The sequence below is a fragment of the Schistocerca gregaria genome, chromosome 1 (genome assembly GCF_023897955.1).
Source record: "Schistocerca gregaria isolate iqSchGreg1 chromosome 1, iqSchGreg1.2, whole genome shotgun sequence".
Classification (NCBI taxonomy): Eukaryota; Metazoa; Arthropoda; class Insecta; order Orthoptera; family Acrididae; genus Schistocerca; species Schistocerca gregaria.
Window position 1 is genome coordinate 257,843,543 of NC_064920.1, and position 22,026 is coordinate 257,865,568.

A 22,026-nucleotide genomic window follows, 5' to 3' on the forward strand; every position below is an offset into this window, starting at 1 on the left:
ATAATATGATTAATTTTTCGGCACTCGGACAAGCACAATAAGCTGCGCTATGCCTGTAAATGGGTTTGTGTTAGTTCATATTAGTTCTGCATGGACAAAATAATCATTCTCCTGCTATAGATTTATGCTTACCAATTAATAATACTACGTCAGATCACCATATTCACCTACAAAATCTGGACTGTGTCCATGATATAGTAATCGAATCTTCGTGATAACTCCTAAGTACACAGGTTGGCTTCTTCTATATTACAGTACTACTTGGAACAATAACTCAATTTTTCACTAACAAAATACGAATGTATTACTTCTTCCACATACGTTAAAAATAAAATCTTTTCACTTATTCTCATAATGAAAGTGGCTACCACCAATTACGCTTTAAAATAATGTGTTTGTTCCTTCGTTCATTAACAGAGAGCGAGCCCTTCCTCTGACCGAGGAACAGGAAAAACATTTTATGCTTCTTTGCCTTTTAAAGAAAACGAAAACATAGAAGCAAGAAATGCTAATGATATATCACAATACAACACAGACATTTCAAAGAGCCAAAATTAGTGGTTTACATGAAATGAACTGGCAACAATGTTAAAGGAGACAAAAACAGAAAATAAACATGAAGTCTATTCCTGTGATTCTTCCACACATTCTAAATTGTTAGCATGATTGAGTACTTGATATAATGTGAGATGCCTAGGAGGTATAATACCCTTATGATATACATCTATAAGATCTTATTTCTTTTCTTTACATATGTACAGAGGATAGAGTACTGTCTTCAGGTCCTGAATTCGTAGAATTTTGTAGGCCTGGTTTTTTCTTGGTGTGCAAAACCTGAAAGTCACAGTCATCATAGGAATACTTGAAAAACGTCATGTCAGGCTGATTTTTCCTGTATTGCACCCAAAAAATCTTAAGCCATTTCACAGTTTCTCCATCCTCTGCAGTTTTCCTATTATGAATTATTGTCTTCTGAAGCTGATTGAAATCTAAAATTTGAGTGTTATCCATTTCTGTCTCTCTGTACTTGTTGGAGGTCACTCTTCCAATTGTATACCAGCCAATGGGATCAAAAACATCCACGTAGTTACTTTTTCTTTCGATGCTCATATGCACCGAGTCTATTTCCATTTGTGAATGTCCATGCTTTGATGTATTTACTTTTTCTTTCGGTGCTCGTATGCACTGAGTCTACTTTCATTTGTGAATGTCCATGCTCAGAAAAGCATTGGTCTATAGTTTGAATGTCCAGTGTATTCACTGCATGCAAACACATCATCCCACAGACATGAAGCCACCTCTATGGATCCCCTTTCTTCTGTTGTCTCGTCCCACATGTAACATTCGGTTTTGTTTTCTCCTGCACTGAGAACTATGAAGTTATACACGGAGAGAGTTCTTTTATAGAATACTGCCTTTGAATTCACTTTAGGGCAGTAAAGCACAGCTTGTAAATCAAATTTAGCTAGGAAAGATTCCCTTGCCATTTCTTTCCTTTTCAAATGCTCTTCCTGTTTCCTATTAAAATCTTTGTCTTCCTTTTCCTCACCCGAAAGGTGTGAAAACTTTGAACATTTATCACACCTATCTTTTAGTGGCCTGTGGAATTTCAGATTAAATTCCTTTGCGAATATCTCCCTATACAGCCATAATTTCTCAACTGTATTTCCTTCTTCATAGCATTGCTCCGGATATAACTTATACATTATCTTAATACTCATATCAGCAAGTAAATAATCTGCTGTACATTCTTTCCTCTTGTAATGAGAAGGAAGGGTAGGAAAACTCTTAATGTGTTTCCTTATAGCCTCTTTAATTTCTTCGGGTCTCTTTACACCTGGCTCATGACATCCTTTTTGCTCTTTCTCAGTTACATGATGTTCATCTCTTTTTTAATAGTATTTCTTGCGAAGATTTCAGAAATGTCAAAATTCTTGAGAAAAAACTGCATACACACTTGAATCTTATCAGATCCCTGTATTAGATACAATTTCTTGGTCGTATTCCTTCTTGATTTATCCGATTGTGTCCTCAAACTTCGTTTCTCTTCTTCTTCGTCTAACTTATTTAGGCACTGCCTTTGTAGCTAGCTCAACTGATCCAAGATCACAGTAGGCTCTATGGATATTTTGTCTGTCCTGCTCAGTAAACTTACTGATGTACTGTCATGGAGATTTAGAGCAATCTTTTGGCTTCAAATTTCTTGCAGGAACTTCGCAATTCTTCGTAGAAATATATGCCCTACCATGCTGTTGACTGATTATTCTTTTATTTCTTTTCTATTCCTCTTTAACCGCTACCCTTTTTCGTCTTCTTGTTTTGTTTCTCAGTACCAGCATTGTCATCTGTGGGTTCCTCATTCTGACTGTGATGATTTACTTGGGCATTAGTTGCATACTCAGCAGTTTTTGTGACACTCTTTACAAGGCACGTTCCATGTTCAACACTGCTCTCCGTAACAATAACATGACAGGTATGCAGAGGAAGGGAAAAGAAAATTAACTGGAACTGCTGTAGTGTCTAGTAATTGTTTGGCTACTCACCAGAATCTGTACTGTTGTCCGGTTCATAGGAAGGATCATCATTTGTATCTGAACCAATGAATGCCCTGAGCATCTCCACATCATGTTCTTCCACAGCTGTGAATATCAACAACAATAATAATAATAATAATAATAATAATAATAATAATAATGACAACAGCTGTAATAGTAATAATAATAATCATCATTATTATAGTACTTACTACCGAAATATATACACTAAGAAACAGGTTCTAATATTTACAAGATTCCATTAAATTCTGTTCCTTCTCCAGGCACATTTTCACCATCCTTCTTTCTCCACACTCCATATCGCTCCTCCTTGCTTGTAAACCCATTCACAAATGAAACAGTATTTATCTTCCTTGCCAGGAAGTCGCATTTCATTGTTGTCACAGAGCAACGGCGACAATACTTCTAAATAGAAGTAGCGGGAAACGCAAGTTCTAACAGTTCTATTAGGCTCAGAGAAACGTAAGAGCTGTTCCGTTTCACAAATTAACGTTGCATCCAGTGGTCTAAAAATAGATCAGCTCTTCCGTCTATCTGATCCTTACTATTTTTCATAAAATGTAGATACGTTGGCAACTGAATGGAAACCACATAAGATAGGGTTGCACTTGTTTGATTGTAGGTCTTGACTCCATGTACCTTATGGTACTAACAACTCAAAAGCGCAAAAATGCAGTTACGTCCATCTGATCTTAAATGGGCAATAAGTGAATGGGGGGGGGGGGGGGAGGAAACACCTGAACAGTCGCCATCTCAATGAGGCACATGACACATTAATTTGGAAATAAATGTTTAAGAAAATTGAATATCGGTTATTGAAGTTACTTTCATTGGGATTTCCCCTTGAATAGCAAACAGGATACAAACTGATACAGTGCACTCTGAACTGTGTGCAGCATCAGTTACCAATAATGCACACACCAGTAAATTATAGGGAGTTGATTTGCATCAGGTTCATACTAAAGGCAGCTACACTCAAAAGCAATACTCAGTCAAATACTGAATTGGTACTGCATGAAGTGCAGAACTAAATTTGGACATTTTAGACATGAGGGGATTTTATCATAACTGATATGAATAAATAAATAAAATAAAATAACGATGAATAATATCACAAATATCCTGTTTAAACTCCTCTAAATGTATCAGTTTTGCTTAGCAACAGTAATAGTTCAATTTTCTTTCTGATAGGCGGAGAATATGATAGTGACCCATAAACTAGTATAGTTTCACTAGTCAATGCTCTCTGATTATTACAGTAGAAAAGTCTAATTCGAAAAGCTAATCATTCATTTCACTTGGAGCAGTTCATAATTTACTTTTCAAGACAATAAAATACAACACTGGGCTTAATTAACTTCAGAAAAGGAACCATGTTTTTAGCTCACATATCATGTCGTTTTTCGAAACGCAGAATCTACTCTGTAGGAATCAACATGGATTCCAGAAACAGCGAATGTGTGAGACCCAACTCGCTTTATTTGTTCATGAGACCCAGAAAATATTAGATACAGGTTCCCAGGTAGATGCTATTTGCCTTGACTTCCGGAAGGCGTTCGACACAGTTCCGCACTGTCGCCTGATAAAAAAGTAAGAGTCTACGGAATATCAGACCAGCTGTGTGGCTGGTTTGAAGAGTTTTTAGCAAACAGAACACAGCATGTTGTTATCAATGGAGAGACGTCTATAGACGTTAAGGTAACCTCTGGTGTGCCACAGGGGAGTGTTATGGGACCACTGCTTTTCACAATATATATAAATGACCTAGTAGATAGTGTCGGAAGTTCCATGCGGCTTTTTGCGGATGATGCTGTAGTATACAGAGAAGTTGCAGCATTAGAAAATTGCAGCGAAATGCAAGATCTGCTGCGGATAGGCACTTGGTGCATGGAGTGGCAACTGACCCTTAACATAGAGAAATGTAATGTATTGCGAATACATAGAAAGAAGGATCCTTTATTGTATGATTATATGATAGCGGAACAAACACTGGTAGCAGTTACTTCTGTAAAATATCTGGGAGTATGCGTGCAGAATGATTTGAAGTGGAATGATCATATAAAATTAATTGTTGGTAAGGCGGGTACCAGGTTGAGATTCATTAGGAGAGTCCTTAGAAAATGTAGTCCATCAACAAAGGAGGTGGCTTACAAAACACTCTTTCAACCTATACTTGAGTATTGCTCATCAGTGTGGGATCCGTACCAGATCGGGTTGACGGAGGAGATAGAGAAGATCCAAAGAAGAGCTGTGCATTACGTCACAGGGTTATTTGGTAACCGTGATAGCGTTACGGAGATGTTTAGCAAACTCAAGTGGCAGACTCTGCAAGAGAGGCGCTCTGCATCACGGTGTAGCTTGCTCGCCAGGTTTCAAGAGGGTGTGTTTCTGGATGAGGCAACAAATATATTGCTCCCCCCTACTTATATCTCCCGAGGAGATCATGAATGTAAAATTAGAGAGAGTCGAGCGCACAAGGAGGCACGCAACTGGAACAGGAAAGGGAGGTAATGACAGTGGCACGTAAAGTGCCCCCCACCATACACCATTGGGTGGCTTGCGGAGTATAAATGTAGATGTAGATGTAGATTCATGATAGAAATCACAACCATACTATTTTGAAAATGAGCTTAACTTATTTGCCTTTTTATCATCTGTGAAGCAGGTATTCTAGACAATAATATTTACACAATCTTGCACTGTAATCCTACAAAAGTATATTTTGTAATAAACAAAGGATACTTTAGCAAGAGCCTATCCAACTTCACTTTTGTGGTTTTAACTTTAACTTTTACTACTCCATTTATATTAGATAAAAAATCACTTATAAACACTGGAATGCAAGAATTGTTCATTTAAATCAGGAAATTCAGTTTTGGTAGCACTTAGGTGAGGACCCTGCATAGGTTCGTGATCAGGATAGAGTATATGGTTCCAGACATGGATTTATACTGTTGTAATAATTAGTAAAACAACACTCAAATTGACTGGTCCATGCCCATATACATTACTGAGTGTGTGAAGTTAGTAAAGCAGTGACGAAGATTGGTGGCATGCGACATGGCAGCTAACTGTATTCATCGCTGTTGATGTTCCAATGCTCTATAAATCTCTTCTTGGCGTCAGATTTTTAACATATTAGAGCCATTCCTTTATGCCGAGAATACCAAATAATAGCCAGATCCACATCTGAGGCAAATCCGTTAATAAAGCAGTTTCCAATTGCCTCTCTTAGCACCGTCAAAGTGTACCGTGCTATGGCTAGCCGCATACTGCATACGGTTCACACTAAGGAGTTGTTCAGTTCGACCACCAAAACCACCTTTTATATCACACCATTCCACTGCCATAGTGGGGGGACTTCCTTACAGCTTTTACATGTTACAAATACAAGTGCCCTAAGCATGAACCAGCTTTCAACAAACATTTTCTTTTTATGGACATACACATATTACAATAATTTATCATTTTAACATATCATTTTGCTTTTTTCGTATATACATTACAAAACTCTTCATTTTCTTGCCACATATCAAGGATTTTAACTAAATCAGAATACACACTCCACAATTGCAGATACACAGCTACATAATATAAACCTACTTCTAATCGATATAAGTGTTACAAAGGGAATGTCTAGAGTGGAGACATCAATATGCCACCTGGACGGTCAAAGAGCAGACCTATGTTGTTTTCACCAATGAGTCGCGATTTATTCTGAAGAGTGATTCTCTATGAATTCGCATCTGAAGGGAGTATGGAAACTGATTTCGAGACCCAAACATTGTGGAAAGTGATCAATATCACAGAGGGTCCCTAGGAGTGTGGGCAGTGATTATGTTTACCGTTTGAACCCTTCTGCAAGAAATTGTAAGGGTGAATTGCCAGGGTTTAATTGCTGTCACGTATCATGATGAGATCTTGAGACCTTGTTTGCGATTGTTGCTAGGTGCTGTGGGGCCAAACTTCATAATGATAGTTAATAATGCTCAACCTCATAGAGCACAGGTAGTCGAATTTTCTTCGAAGGCAGATATTGCATGCATGATATGCCCTGTTCGCTGTCCCAATTTGAATCCCATAGAGCATGCCTGGGATGCACTAGCGAGATGGCTTGCATCTCATCAGCATCCACTGATCATTCTCCATAACTGTGAGAAGCTCTGGAGGAAGAATGGGCGTTACTGCCTCAACATGAGATTGATGATGTTTTCACAGCATACCCCATCATTGTGAGGCCTGTGTTGTTGCCAGAAGTGGTGACACCCCATACTGAGCACATTAACTGGCTGTCGGAATTATGTGCAAATTCATTAAGTTGGAAGAAATTAAGAACACTTCTGTCTACCATTGTGCATGTTGCAGTTGTTTACATTCTGTATTCTATGCTTTGTTTCTGCTTTACTGTCACTTGTTTATACTGTTTTGTGGCAAAATAAATGCAACCTTGCAAACTTTCCATTTGTTGCTTTAATTCTGGACACCAGTGTAGTTGTTGGACTCATTGCCTTTGTTTGCAGTAACACATAATAAGTCCCGGGTAACCACAGTGCAGCTGACTGGTATGTCGTCCTTTGTCCCCCAAAGGTCTGTTCTTTTGTGAGGTGTTTCGCTTGGTAGGGATTTTGGCTGTATCGGCATTGGTTGGGTGCTAGGTTGTTGTTTGATGCCAGTGGCATAAGTTGGAGTTGACTGTGTCCATTCTTCATGGTTCTTTCAACTGGTGGTGGAAATTAATGTCAAAGATCAATACCCCTCTTCTTCAACATTCTCTATTACATTGTGACATATGTGGTCACTATCTCTTGTGTACTCAGTCTGATAGTCCTAACTGCTATGAAATGTTTTAGCTCTTCTCTTACAATCTGAGATATGAGAGAAGCAATGTCACAGTGGTCTTTCATAGTTGCCATGGGGATCATATTCCGGAGTCAATTATGTGTCTTTCGTTGACTCTTTTATGTTGCATTTTCTTCTTTCTATTTTAATCTTATGGAAACTCATTGTACCTGCAAGACAAGTTACAGAGATGGCATAACAGAGCAACTCTGTTTGTGACCTCCGTGTGTGTACTTGATATTCTGTCAATCACAAGTACAGAGCAACTCTGCTTGTGATCTCCATGTCTATACTTGAAATTTTGTCATTATCACAGGTATTTACTATTCAGTAATTTAGTAACTGATCCAGTTTTCTCCATGCTTGTTTCTTGTAGCTGTAAGTCACATAGTTGTCTCAGAACACCAGCTTCCAAATGTTATGAATAATTTCCTGTACAACAGAAGATTAAGCAGCAGGTTTCACATTCAGAAATCACATTTAAGAGTGGATTCTTTGTGAGAAGGTCATGTTATACCTTGTGTAAGAAGGAGAAATATGTAACAGGATATAATTTAATGTACAATATAATGTAATTGTACAAATAAAAAATCTACTCACGAAGGGGCAACAGAACACACACAAAAGAAGGTTATAATTAGGCAATCTTTCGGACCCAGTGGCTCCTTCAGAAATGTTGAAGGGGAAGGAAGAGGGTTGAAAGAAAAGGACTGGAGAGGTCTAGGAAAAGATGAAGATTTCAGAAAGGTCACCCAGAACCATGGGTCGAGAGAGACTTACCAGACGGGATGAGAAGGAAAGAGTGAGTGTTGGGGACAGCACCGGGAGAGATTTGAGAACCTGAGAGCTTAAAGGTGGAACACAAGGTAATATGCAAGACAGAGATAACCACTAAAATATTGTGTATGAGTTCATAAGAGTGAAAAACTAGGTGCATTGTATGTAACAGTGGTGGGGGAGGGGGGGCGGGATAGACAGGCAAGAAAATAAAATATGTAGAAAACTAAAACAAGAGTGAAGAAAGGAGAAGTTACTGGGGAGAAATGCTGAGACAGAAGAACTTAATGAAAATTAAGGACAGGTGGATGGTGAGACCCAAGGACATGTTGTAGCACTAGTTCCCACTTACAGAGTTCTGAGAAACTGGTGTCTGGAGGAAGAATCCAGATGGCGTGCATGGTGAAGCAGGTACCGAGGTCACGATTGTCATGTTGTAGAGCATGGTGTGCAACAGCATATTGTGTGCTGCCAATATACACCCTCTGCCTATACCCATTCATCCTAACTGATAAATTTGTGGTGGTCATGCCAATGTAAGAGGCCAAAAAGTTTTTACAGAGGAACTGGTATGTGACATGTGTTGTCTCACTGATGGCTCTCCCTTTGATAATATATGTTTTGCCAGTTACAGGGCTGTGTAACATCATAGATTAAGGGTCGACCTGCAACAGCAATCGCACAACTTGCGTACGGGCCACTAAACGCTGCCGCAAGCGCTAAGAGTGCATTGCGATCACAGGCGCACGTGTTGTGTACAGGCCGCGAGGTGGCGCTACGAGCACAACAGTATATAAGTGCCCATGGTGTTCGGCCAGCTCTCATTTGGTTGGCATCTCATTTTTGTCTATTCTCTTATTTGCTTAGTTGCTTAGTTCTTATTTTTTTATGGCTCATGTTATTGTGCTCTCCTTAAGCCATTCTGATTGTTTTGATTTACTCCCAATTGAGAAGTGCTCATTTTGGTCTTTCACTTTTGCATATTTCTCGTTTTGCTAATAATATGCTCCTTAGCTTTTTACAGTTGAATTGATTAACATAGTCTCATGTACTGTTTGTTCATTTCAGCCTGTTCATATTTTGATGTTCTTTAAATGCTGCAATAATTATCGGAAGCATTTCTTCCCTTAAACTTGTGTAAAGTAGTCTCGATGTAGGATTTGTTCTGTGACACAGGTGTAAGGTTTTGAATATAAATTATATACGAAACTGTGCTTTAAAAGGAATTAATTTTTGCAGAATTTACTACATCAGACGACAATTTTGTGATATGAGGGAGAAATTTGAGGGGCGAACCCATGGAAATAGTCTTAAGTGACCCCCTTTAAAAATAAAAATTTGTGTGACACTGTAGGCACCGAAAATTTATATATATAAAATTATATGTCACACTGGAGGCACCAGAGGGATTTCGCTTAAGCCTGTTTCTATAGTAAGTTCACAATATATTCATCAAAATAGGAGTTATATGTATATCTGTATTTTTCTGGTAAAAACTGGCATTCTGCTAATCTATGTCTGTTTTGTTTTGCATGTAAACGAGTGTATGAGCAATTGTAAATATAAATGGATTCTTCAAAATCAACGGTTCAGCTGGTTAAACGAGGTATTTGGTGAGCAACATACTTTATTTTGTCCTATTGGTTTATCTACCTGTAGAACACCCAAGTGTAATGAATAGTTTCCAACCGATACTTAGTGAACAATTTTCCTTTCCTATGGTACGTGAGTGAACAATTTTCCTTTCCTACGGTATGTAGCATAGCGGGTAGTGTTGTAGATAAGTGGAAACACGGCCAAGTGTAATCAAAACAGGCCACTGTGTAAGCGTGAGGGACATGCGTCCCGGAATATTTATCCGTATTTTGTGTGATAACTAGCCTAAGATTTGAAATTGACATGTGTAATCATGGATTTAAAGGAAGTAGGTGAGGTACAATTGGGGACTAGTGAGACTGAGGAATTAGAAGTTGCCGAAAATCTTTCCAGTATACAAAAGCAATTACGAATCATGACGAGTACCATCTCTGCTATATTTTTTCAAGTAGGTGAGATGAATAAAAAACAGGTAGCCGTGTCGATACGAGTAGATGACATACATACACGAGTAGATGACATACATAAAAGTCAGGAATCGGTGTCGGCACAAGGAGGCGAAATGTCTCGTAAGATAGCGCAAATTTCTCAAAATCAAACACAAATGGCTCAAGAAATAATAAATCTCAGATGCAAACACGAGGACGCCGTCAGAGACTTAAATTCGGATGTAAAACAATTAAAAGGAAATCAAGGTGCTCTTGAGGTCATAGTAAATAAATTGTCTACGACATTCGACGTATTGTCCTTAAAGCATACGGAAATATCTGTAGAAATAGATTCTCGGGTAAAGTAAGCTGTAAATTCCATTTCAAAAGAACAAGAAAGACAATCGATAGATCCAGCTTGCCAGATTTCTGAAGTAAAAATGAAAATTACTCAGGAATTATCTCAGTGGTGAAGGGGAGTAAATGAGCAATTTAACAAATTTAGTAATGAGCTTACCGATATTAAAGAGGAAGTCAAGAGTGATGTTTCCATGCCGACACGTGGAGAGAACGTTGTAAATGCTAGTACACAAAAGCGGGGGCAAGCCACCGAAGTAAATTCTGAGGTAACCCGGGATCAGGTATCATATTCATTACTGGGGCTATGACACCTTATGTAAATGTCATTATGGAGGAAAACATTATCAAACACAGGAGGGGTCAGTCATTCTCACCTGACATGAGTGGGGTGCGTCCTTTCGTATTTATTCGTTCTTTTCGTGGCATGTTACCCACAAAATTGATGGAATTACATAAGTGGATTGATGTTAAATGATGCGGCCTTGTGGGCCACTGAAGTCATTGAAAAATGTTCCACATATGACGAATTTGAAAAAAGGTTTCCGCAAAATATTGGTCTTTATGTGTACAGCGACGACTTTGTGAGGCTGTATTGAACCCCAAACACTTTAGTTATAGCAAAGGAACGCTCCGAAAGTATTTGGAGAAGTATCTAAATAAAACGAAATACTGGGATGTGCCAATTTCGCATAAAGATTTGTTGTGCATTCTTAAGAGTAAGATGCCTATTGATATATGCAAAAAATTAATTCATGCCCCAGACGCAAACATAGATGAGTTTTTGCCCGTCCTAGATGCAATTGATTTGATGCAGGAGAATGTGCGGGCAAGATCTCTAAATCACAGTCAGTCGTGGAGGAATGGAAATATTCAGCGTCGCGAGCCGGCTGGCAGAGAACCCAGCTCGGCGTACGAAAGCCAAGACAATAACAACGCGTACGGCTATGGTGGAACAGGCCGGTGGGAACGAGATACTGCGGATAGGCGGCAGGTACATAGGTTCACTCCAGGATACTACAATAATAACAAAATGACACAAAACAGAAATCAAAGGAGAGATAATACCCAGACACAAAACCCGATAAATCAAAACTGGCGACAGCATCCACCACCAATAGTAATCAATGAAGTAAATGATACTGAAATGCGGCCGATTTCTCAGCCAGCGGAAAACAAATTACCACCGCATTAAGTCCCGAAGTGCTGGCGGGTGGGTGAGATAGGGACGATTCTGATTTAAGATTAAAAATGTTAAGGTAGAATAATGGCACTGACATGAGAAATGAATTGTATAACAAGGGCACTAAATACAGCACCAAAAATCCAGCAGTAATAAAACCTGTCGTTAAAATATTAATCGAAGGTATTTCATTGACGCAATATTTGATACTGGATCTGATATTTATGTGATTTCTATGGACTTATTTTGACATATCACTAAAGCAAAACGGGTGCCAATATTGCCGGTTAGCAATTGTAAGGTTTTGGGAGCGATTGGAAGGAGAAGTAGAAGCGTGAAAATACAAGCCCAGTTATAGATAGAATTTGGAAATGTAGCGATTCAATGCACGTTCCTCATAATTGATGTGCTGATAGTGGACTGTATTTTACAGTCTTATTTTTTGCAAGAAAAGGGCGCAAAGATTGACTTTTCTAACTGGATGTGAGAGTTTAAGAAGGTTAAACAGAAAATCGTCTCTCTAAAATTACTGAGGATAACCGACACACATGGAAGGTTTTGCCCGGGTATACAAATGAAGTTCATTTAAAAAAATAAAACTACAGGCTCAGGGAATCAGGTTCAAGAAATAAAATCTGACTGACATGAACAAATGTTAAAAATAGTCTCTGAATCTGCTGAGCTACACTGGACTCGCATTCGGGAGGACGACAGTTCAATTCAGCGTCCAGCCATCCTGATTTAGGTTTTGTGCAATTTCCCTAAATCGCTCCAGGCAAATGCTGGAATGGTTCCTTTGAAAGGGCACGGCCGACTTCCTTCCCTGTCCCTCCCTAATCCGATGAGACCAATGACCTCGCTGTCTGGTCTCCTCCCCCAAACAATCCAATCCAATCTGCTCAGCTGTCCTCAGGGCAGCGTTCTGAATTGTTCAAGGTTCTCGTGAAATACAAACGAGTATTCAAAGAAAAACCTGGTGCAATTAGGGGATATGAATATAGGATGAACATGCCACATAAAACCTTCTGTCATTGTTTGTACCAGGTACTATGGACAAAAAGAAATGCAGTTAGTAATGAAATTCAGAAGATGATTGCATGGAACATCATAGAACCATCTGACAGTCCCTATTCGAGCTCCTTACTTGCTGTAGACGAACCAAATGGACAAGTATGACTAGTTCACAACGCAAAAGAAATCAATAAAATTATAATACCAGTGCGAACAAGGCCCGAAAGTACAGACGAACTGATACAGAGATATCATAGCGTAAAATATTTTTCTAGCCTCGATCTCAGAGCTTCCTACTGGCAAATTCCTGTTGCGACACAATCTAGGAAATATACAGCCTTCATTCATGCAGGAAGAAGTTATCAATTAAAAGTTTTACCATTCAGTTTAAATATAAACTCAGGTGTCTTTATTGCGGCACCTGCTGAAGTGTCAGGTCCTGAACTTGTGAGTAAGATATCACTTTTTGTAGACGATATTTTAATCGCCAAAAATAGTTGGGAGGAACATATGGAAATACTGGAGAATGTATTAAATAAGTTTTTGTGCTGGTATTACAGCTAATCTGTGTAAATCGAAGTTTGCACTAGAGAAAATTAAATTTTTGGGCCATATGATTGATTCGTATGGTATCCTACCAGATAGTGAAAAATTTCCAGTGTCCAGAACAAAACAGCAATTAAAAGCTTTTCTGGGACTGGCGTCATTCTATTGCCGATATGTTCCAAATCAAATGCTAAATGTGGAACCACTGTTATGTCTTCTCAAAAAGAATACATACTGGAATTGGTCTCCGGAATGCCAGTCGGATTTTGAAAAAATCAAAGAGGATTTATTAAATGCAAAATTACTCTATCATCCTGATATGAATATTGAATTTTGTTTGTATGCAGACGCATCCAATGTGGGTTAGGATCATGTCTGTTCCAAGTTCAAAATATCGATGGACAACCTATCTTTTGCACAATTGCATTCACAAGTAGGACTTTAACCTCATGTGAATTATCTTACTATTCTACAGAATTAGAACTACTTGTGTACAGGCCTCGAGGTACCGCCACGAGTGCAACTGTATTTAAGTGCTGATGGAGTTCGGCCAGCCCTCATTGGTTGGCATCTCATTTTTGCCTATTCTCTTATTTGCTTAGTTGCTTAGCTCTTATTTTTTTATGACTCATGTTATTGTGCTCTCTTTCCGCCATTCTGATTGTTTTGATTTACTCACAATTGAGAAGTGCTCATTTTGGCATTTCACTTTTGCATATTTCTCATTTTGCTAATAATATGCTCCTTAGATTTTTACAGTTGAATTGATTAACATAGTCTCATGTACTGTTTGTTCATTTCAGCCTGTTCAGATTTTGATGTTCTTTAAATGCTGTAATAATTGTCGGAAGCATTTCTTCCCGTAAACTTTCTTCTCGGTGTAAGATTTGTTCTGTGACATAGGTGTAAGGTTTTGAATATAAATTATATACAAAATTGTGCTTTCAAAGGAATTTATTTTTTCAGTTTGTACTAACCAGATGACAATTTTGTGATATGAGGGAGAAATTTGAGGGGTGAACCCATGGAAATAGTCTTAAGTGATCCCCTTTAAAAATAAAAATTTGTATGACACTGAAAGATGTGACACTGTAGGCACCGAATATATACTTCCACATGGGAAAAATATATTAAAAACAAAGATTCCAAGACTTACCAAGCGGGTAAGCGCCGGTAGATAGGCACAATAAACAAAACACACACACAGAATTTCGAGCTTTCGCAACCGGCGGCTGCTTCGTCAGGAAAGAGGGAAGGAAAAGGAAAGATGAAAGGATGTGGGTTTTAAGGGAGAGGGTAAGGAGTCATTCCAATCCCGGGAGCGGAAAGACTTACCTTGGGGGAAAAAAGGATAGGTATATACTCGCGCACTCACACACAAACACACATATCCATCCATACATACACCTGGTGCAGCAGGGACAGTCCAGGTGTTACATGCTTCACCCATAGTCCCTGTTGTCGAGACATCTTCGTGGGTACTGGGCGCGTTTGGGTCACCTTCTCCCCAAGGGCAGTGGCGGGTTCAGCGGCGTTCGTGGCACACGAGGCGGAGGGTCAATGTGGAGTCTGGCCATGAAGTCGGCACCAAAGACTCCTGCCTTCTGGGTTCAGAGGTCATCCTCAGTTCATACAGGTGGTTGGCAGAGTTGGTGAAGGCGAAAAGCCTTGCTTGCAGGGTGCAATCTGAGCTAACTATCTGTATTATTGTTCCCAGAACCAATCGCGGTCCTCTGGTTTGGAGCCGAGTGGAAGGCTTAAACCAGACACTCAGATGATTCTGCGGAGATATGGGGTGCAAATTTCTCGACCTCTGCTTTCGGGTGGAGAAATGTAGGGTCCCCCTGAATAGGTCAAGCATGCCCTATACGCAGGAAGCAGCTACAAGGGTAGCAGAGTACATGTGGAGTGCACATGTGGGTTTTTTAAATTAGAGAATTCCCTCCCTAGGCCCGACAAGACGCCTCCTGAGACGTGACAAGGTAGTAGTAGGCAAAACGCAACAGGGAATAACAATATTAATGTGGTAATAGTAAACTGCAGAAGCATCTGTAGAAAGGTCCCAGAACTGCTCTCATTAATAAACGGTCACGATGCCCACACAGTACTAGAGACAGAAAGTTGGCTGAAACCAGGTGTAAACAGTAATGAAATTCTAAACTCAGATAGGAATGTATACCACACAGACGGGCTGGACAGTGAAGGGGGAGGCGTGTTTATAGCAATAAAAAGTGCAATAGTGTCGAAGGAAATTGACAGAGATCCGAAATGTGAAATTATTTGGGTGAAGGTCACGGTTAAAGCAGGCTCAAACATGGTAATTGGATGTCTCTATAGGCCCCTGGCTCAGCAGCTGTTGTGGCAGAGCACCTGAAGGAAAATTTGTAAAATATTTCGAGTGGGTTTCCCGACCATGTTATTGTTCTGGGTGGAGATTTTAATTTGCCCTATATAGACTGGGAGACTCAAACACTTATAACGGGTGGCAGGGACAAAGAATCCAGTGAATTTTTTTTAAGTGCATCATCTGGAAACTACCTTGAGCAGTTAAACAGAGAACCGACTCGAGGCGATAACATATTAGACCTTCTAGTGACAAAGAGACCCAAACTATTTGAAACAGTTAACGCAGAACAGGGAATCAGCGATCATAAAGTGGTTAATAAATCGATGATTTCAACCATAAATAGAAATATTAAAAAACATAGGAAGATTTTCCTGTTTAGCAGAAGTGACAAAAAGCAGATTTCAGAGTACTTGACAGCTCAACACAAAAGTTTTGTCTCAAGTACAAATAGTGTTGAGGATCAGTGGACAAAGTTCAAAACCATCATACAATATGCATTATATACACTCCTGGAAATTGAAATAAGAACACCGTGAATTCATTGTCCCAGGAAGGGGAAACTTTATTGACACATTCCTGGGGTCAGATACATCACATGATCACACTGACAGAACCACAGGCACATAGACACAGGCAACAGAGCATGCACAATGTCGGCACTAGTACAGTGTATATCCACCTTTCGCAGCAATGCAGGCTGCTATTCTCCCATGGAGACGATCGTAGAGATTCTGGATGTAGTCCTGTGGAACGGCTTGCCATGCCATTTCCACCTGGCGCCTCAGTTGGACCAGCGTTCGTGCTGGACGTGCAGACCGCGTGAGACGACGCTTCATCCAGTCCCAAACATGCTCAATGGGGGACAGATCCGGAGATCTTGCTGGCCAGGGTAGTTGACTTACACCTTCTAGAGCACGTTGGGTGGCACGGGGTACATGCGGACGTGCATTGTCCTGTTGGAACAGCAAGATCCCTTGTCGGTCTAGGAATGGTAGAACGATGGGTTCGATGACGGTTTGGATGTACCGTGCACTATTCAGTGTCCCCTCAACGATCACCAGAGGTGTACGGCCAGTGTAGGAGATCGCTCCCCACACCACGATGCCGGGTGTTGGCCCTGTGTGCCTCGCTCGTATGCAGTCCTGATTGTGGCGCTCACCTGCACGGCGCCAAACACGCATACGACCATCATTGGCACCAAGGCAGAAGCAACTCTCATCGCTGAAGACGACACGTCTCCATTCGTCCCTCCATTCACGTCTGTCGCGACACCACTGGAGGCGGGCTGCACGATGTTGGGGCGTGAGCGGAAGACGGCCTAACGGTGTGCGGGACCGTAGCCCAGCTTCATGGAGACGGTTGCGAATGGTCCTCGCCGATACCCCAGGAGCAACAGTGTCCCTAATTTGCTGGGAAGTGGCGGTGCGGTCCCCTGCGGCACTGCGTAGGATCCTACGGTCTTGGCGTGCATCCGCGCGTCGCTGCGGTCCGGTCCCAGGTCGACGGGCACGTTCACCTTCCGCCGACCACTGGCGACAACATCGATGTACTGTGGAGACCTCACGCCCCACGTGTTGAGCAATTCGGCGGTACGTCCACCCGGCCTCCCGCATGCCCACTATACGCCCTCGCTCAAAGTCCGTCAGCTGCACATACGGTTCACGTCCACGCTGTCGCGGCATGGTATCAGCGTTAAAGACTGCGATGGAGCTCCGTATGCCACGGCAAACTGGCTGACACTGACGGCGGCGGTGCACAAATGCTGCGCAGCTAGCGCCATTCGACGGCCAACACCGCGGTTCCTGGTGTGTCCGCTGTGCCGTGCGTGTGATCATTGCTTGTACAGCCCTCTCGCAGTGTCCGGAGCAAGTATGGTGGGTCTGACACACCGGTGTCAATGTGTTCTTTTTTCCACTTCCAGGAGTGTAAGTATGTGCCTAGCAAGATCCTAAGAGATGGAATAGAGCCACCGTGGTACAACAACTGAGTTAGAAAACTGTTGCGGAAGCAAAGGGAACTTCACAGCAAACATAACCATAGCCACAGCCTTGCAGACAAACAAAAATTATGCGAAGCGAATTGTAGCGTAAGGAGGGCTATGTGAGAGGCATTCAATGAATTCCAAAGTAAAGTTCTATGTACTGACTCTGCAGAAAATCCTAAGAAATTTTGGTCTTATGTCAAAGCGGTAGAAGGATCAAAACAAAATGTCCAGACACTCTGTGACCAGAATGGTACTGAAACAGAGGATGACAGACTAAAGGCCGAAATACTAAATGTCTTTTTCCATAGCTGTTTCACAGAGGAAGACTGCACTGTAGTTCCTTCTCTAGATTGCCGCACAGATGACAAAATGGTAGATATTGAAATAGATGACAGAGGAATAGAAAAACAATTAAAATCACTCAAAAGACGAAAGGCCACTGGAACTGATGGGTTACCAGTTCGATTTTACACAGAGTACACGAAGGAACTTGCCCTCCTTCTTGCAGCGGTGTACCATATGTCTTTAGAAGAGCGTAGCGTTCCAAAGGATTGGAAAAGGGCACAGGTCATCCGCATTTTCAGGAAGGGACGCCGAACAGATGTGCATGACTATAGACCTATATCTCTAACATTGATCAATTGTAGACTTTTGGAACACGTATTATGTTAAAGTATAATGACTTTTCTGGAGACTATAAGTCTACTCTGTAGGAATCAGCATGGGTTACGAAAAAGATGATCATGTGAAACCCAGCTCGCACTATTCGTCCACGAGATGCAGAGGGCCATGGACACGGGTTCCCAGGTGTTTCTTGACTTCTGCAAGGTGTTCGATACAGTTCCCCACAGTCGTTCAATGAACAAAGAGCATATGGACTATCAGACCAATTGTGTGATTGGATTGAAGAGTTCCTAGATAACAGAACGCAGCATGTCATTCTCAATGGAGAGAAGTCTTCTGAAGTAAGAGTGATTTCAGGTGTGCCGCAGGGGAGTGTCGTAGGACCATATAGTCACAATATACATAAATGACCTTGTGGATAACATCGGAAGTTCACTGAGGCTTTTTGCAGATGATGCTGTGGTATATCGAGTGGTTGTGACAATGGAAAATTGTACTGAAATGCAGGAGGATCTGCAAAGAATTCACGCATGGTGCAAGGAATGGCAATTGAATCTCAATGTAGACAAGTGTAATGTGCTGTGAATACATAGAAAGAAAGATCCTTTATCATTTAGCTACAAAATAGCAGGTCAGCAACTGGAAGCAGTTAATTCCATAAATTATCTGGGAGTAGGCATTAGGAGTGATTTAAAATGGAGTGATCATATAAAGTTGATCGTCGGTAAAGCAGATACCAGACTGAGATTCATTGGAAGAATCCTAAGGAGATTCAATCCGAAAACAAAGGGAGTAGGTTACAGTACACTTGTTCATCCACTGCTTCAATATTTCTCACCAGTGTGGGATCCGTACCAGATAGGGTTGATAGAAGAGAGAGAGAAGACCCAATGGAGAGCAGCACGCTTAGTTACAGGATTGTTTAGTAATCTCGAAAGCATTACGGAGATGATAGATAAACTCCAGTGGAAGACTCTGCAGGAGAGACGCTCAGTTTCTTGGTAGGGGCTTTTGTTGAAGTTTCGAGAACATATCTTCACCGAAGAGTAAAGCAGTATATTGCTCCCTCCTACGTATATCTCGTGAAGAGACCATGAGGATAAAATCAGAGAGATTAGAGCCCACACAGAGGCATACTGACAATCTTTCTTTCCACGAACAATACGAGACTGGAATAGAATTGAGTACTGATAGAGGTACTCACAGTACCTTCCGCCACACACCATCAGGTGGCTTGCGGAGTATGGATGTAGATGTAGATGTAGAAGGGAATGTTTGACATAGAAAGGATGGCAACTGTCGAAATGTAAGTACTCTTGTTTGTTAGTAGGTTTAATGTAGACGGAAGTGTGTAGCTGGACTTACCGTAGGTGAGGATGAGATCAGCGTCAAGGAAAGTGGCCAGTATTTGGAATAAGACCATGTGAAATTTAATTGAGAAAAGATATTTAGAGATTCCAGGAATTCAACAGGTCAGCCTCATGATGAGCCCCTGTAGTAAAGATATCGCCAGTGTATCTAAACCAAACCAGCGGCAGGAAGGTGCCATCCTGGTTCCCATGGCAGTACCCCTGATCTGTTTGTATGTCTGCCCCTCAAAGGTGAAGTAGTTGTTTGTAAGTAAAAGTTGGTTAAGGTGAGTAGGAAGGATGTCTTAGGTTTGGAATCAGGTGGGCACTGACTAAGGAAATGTTCAGCAGCAGACAGACATGTATGTGGGGGCTAGAGGGAGGTGGGCATTTTATGGTGACAAGCACGGTGTGTGGTGGGGATGGGATGGACATGGATTTTGAATGATCTAGGAAATGGTTGGTGTCTGGATTCTCGCCACCAACCAGGCCTTATTATAAATTAATTTCTGCCGTCTCAGCATTTCTTCACAGTAACTACTCCTTTCTTCACTCCGTTTTAGTTTTCCACATTTTCATTTTCTTAGATGTCTATTTTTCACTTGACCCCTCACACCTCTGTTACATACAATGCACTTAGCTTTTTACTGTTATTAACTAGTACTTGATGTTTTAGTGGTAATCTCTGACTTGCATATTACCCCGTGTTCCACCTTTAAGCTTTCAGGTTTTCAAAACTGCAATCCCCAAGAATCAGTCTTTCCCTGTCATCCTGCCCGGTAAGTCTCTTCTGGCTCACAGTTCTGGATGATTTTTCCCAAATCTACCCTTTTCTCTAAACCTCTCCAGTTCTTTTCCTTCAACATTATTCCTTCCTCTTCAACCCTTCTGCCTGGGTCTGAAAGCTTGCCTAATTATAACTTCTTTTAAGTGTTTGCTCTGCTGCCACGTACTGAGTAGATTTTTTGCTATTCAATTACTTTATAACGGCATGTATTGAAATTTGACAGTGTCAGAATTGTCACTACCGAACTGCAGTTTATTGTTTTGCTTTGTTGCTGGTCATGATTCAATAACTGTCTCACAAATGTGGAGCCAATTTGTCTGAGAAGGCCACACTCAACGCTATACAGGGTGTCAGTGGTCTCATGCAACCAGCCTCCTAGAGGACAGACATATTGTTCTTTTGGACAGGCAGGATTGTATACTCAAGACACATGCTCTAAGTTAAGAAATTGGCTTGTTTGCAGCAAGGCAATGTCCATGTATATGGTGTGAAGATGTCTTAGAGCTCCACGGACGGTGATCACGGTGATTGTTGTTGTGCATATGTGCCCTGGTTCCATGTACAGTATCGCACTGAATATATCCATGTCTGAAGACTTGAAGAGGAGAACCATTAGCAGATTGCATTCATCTTAGTCATAGGGGCCTTTCCCATTGGATATATAAAATGTACACCTCTGGTCAGCATAGCTGGTAATTTGGACAGCTGTCGTTATATTTCTAGTGTGTTAAGTCCAGCGGAGACATCTTATCTTCGAGACCTCCATTACATCTTTCAACAGAGTAATGCAAAAACTCGTGTCGCATGTGTGGGCCTGAATACATCAATACAGATAGTGTTAGATGTTGCCCTGGCCAGCACATATTCAGGTTTGCTGACCTGCCGAAAACCTCTGGTCATAGGTTACTGACCAGCTGCTGTGCGACATCTCACCAGCCATTATGATTGACGAACTCTGGCATAAAAGTTCAAAGAGCTTTTAATTATGTACCCATATCTGTCATGAAAGCTGAGTTCACCTGATTCCCAGCTACATTAGAGCAATCATATTTAGAACCCAGTATTCCCTCAAATCACCTTCAAATGTAAGCATGTATTCTTCCTAGTATGCAGTACACGGACAATAAGTAAAAGTTTGTTAAAGAATCAATGATCCGACACTAAAGATGATTCAGAATTTTTGTGTGCAAATGACTTAATTGTCATATTGAACTACTTGGAATGGAATGTAGTTGATCCAACATTTTATCTCTTAATTTTTCTCTCTGAGTTGCACTGATAGTAATTTGGGTCATGGTGGCCATAGTCTGATTAAAATTACTTGATAGTTGACACTTCACACATTGGAGCTGGTTTACTCCAATCAGAGTGCTTGTCATGCCCGAACCGCTTGCCATTGCCAAACTGCCTCAACAGTTGGTTGGTTCACTTCCAATTTCTTGTCTGGCATTCTTTCTTTGTGTGTTTGGACCCTGAATCATGGGTCTGGCACTTTTATTTCGTATATTATCATACATGATGACACCCCCCCCCCCCACCCCCACACACACACACACACAATGATGCTAATAAAATACACACGTCATACACAGCACTAATTAAAAACACTTCTGGTTATCATAATCACAGAAATTGGCTTACAT

At 40.9% G+C, this 22,026-nt stretch overlaps 1 protein-coding gene across 6 annotated transcripts in view; it reads left to right on the plus strand.

Moving 5' to 3' along the window:
• The window catches only part of LOC126339400 (uncharacterized), a 111,077-nt gene that overhangs the window by 81,588 nt on the left and 7,463 nt on the right, over positions 1-22,026 (plus strand). For 3 of the 6 annotated variants that reach the window (XM_050001628.1, XM_050001632.1, XM_050001630.1), the window contains one exon: positions 9,411-9,784. The exons of 1 other annotated variant lie outside the window; for it this stretch is intronic. The gene's annotated coding sequence lies outside the window, so the exon portion shown is untranslated. Of the gene's footprint in view, positions 1-8,381; positions 9,000-9,410; positions 9,785-22,026 lie in introns of those variants that run through there. 2 more of the 6 variants (XM_050001633.1, XM_050001631.1) reach the window with 2 other exon arrangements.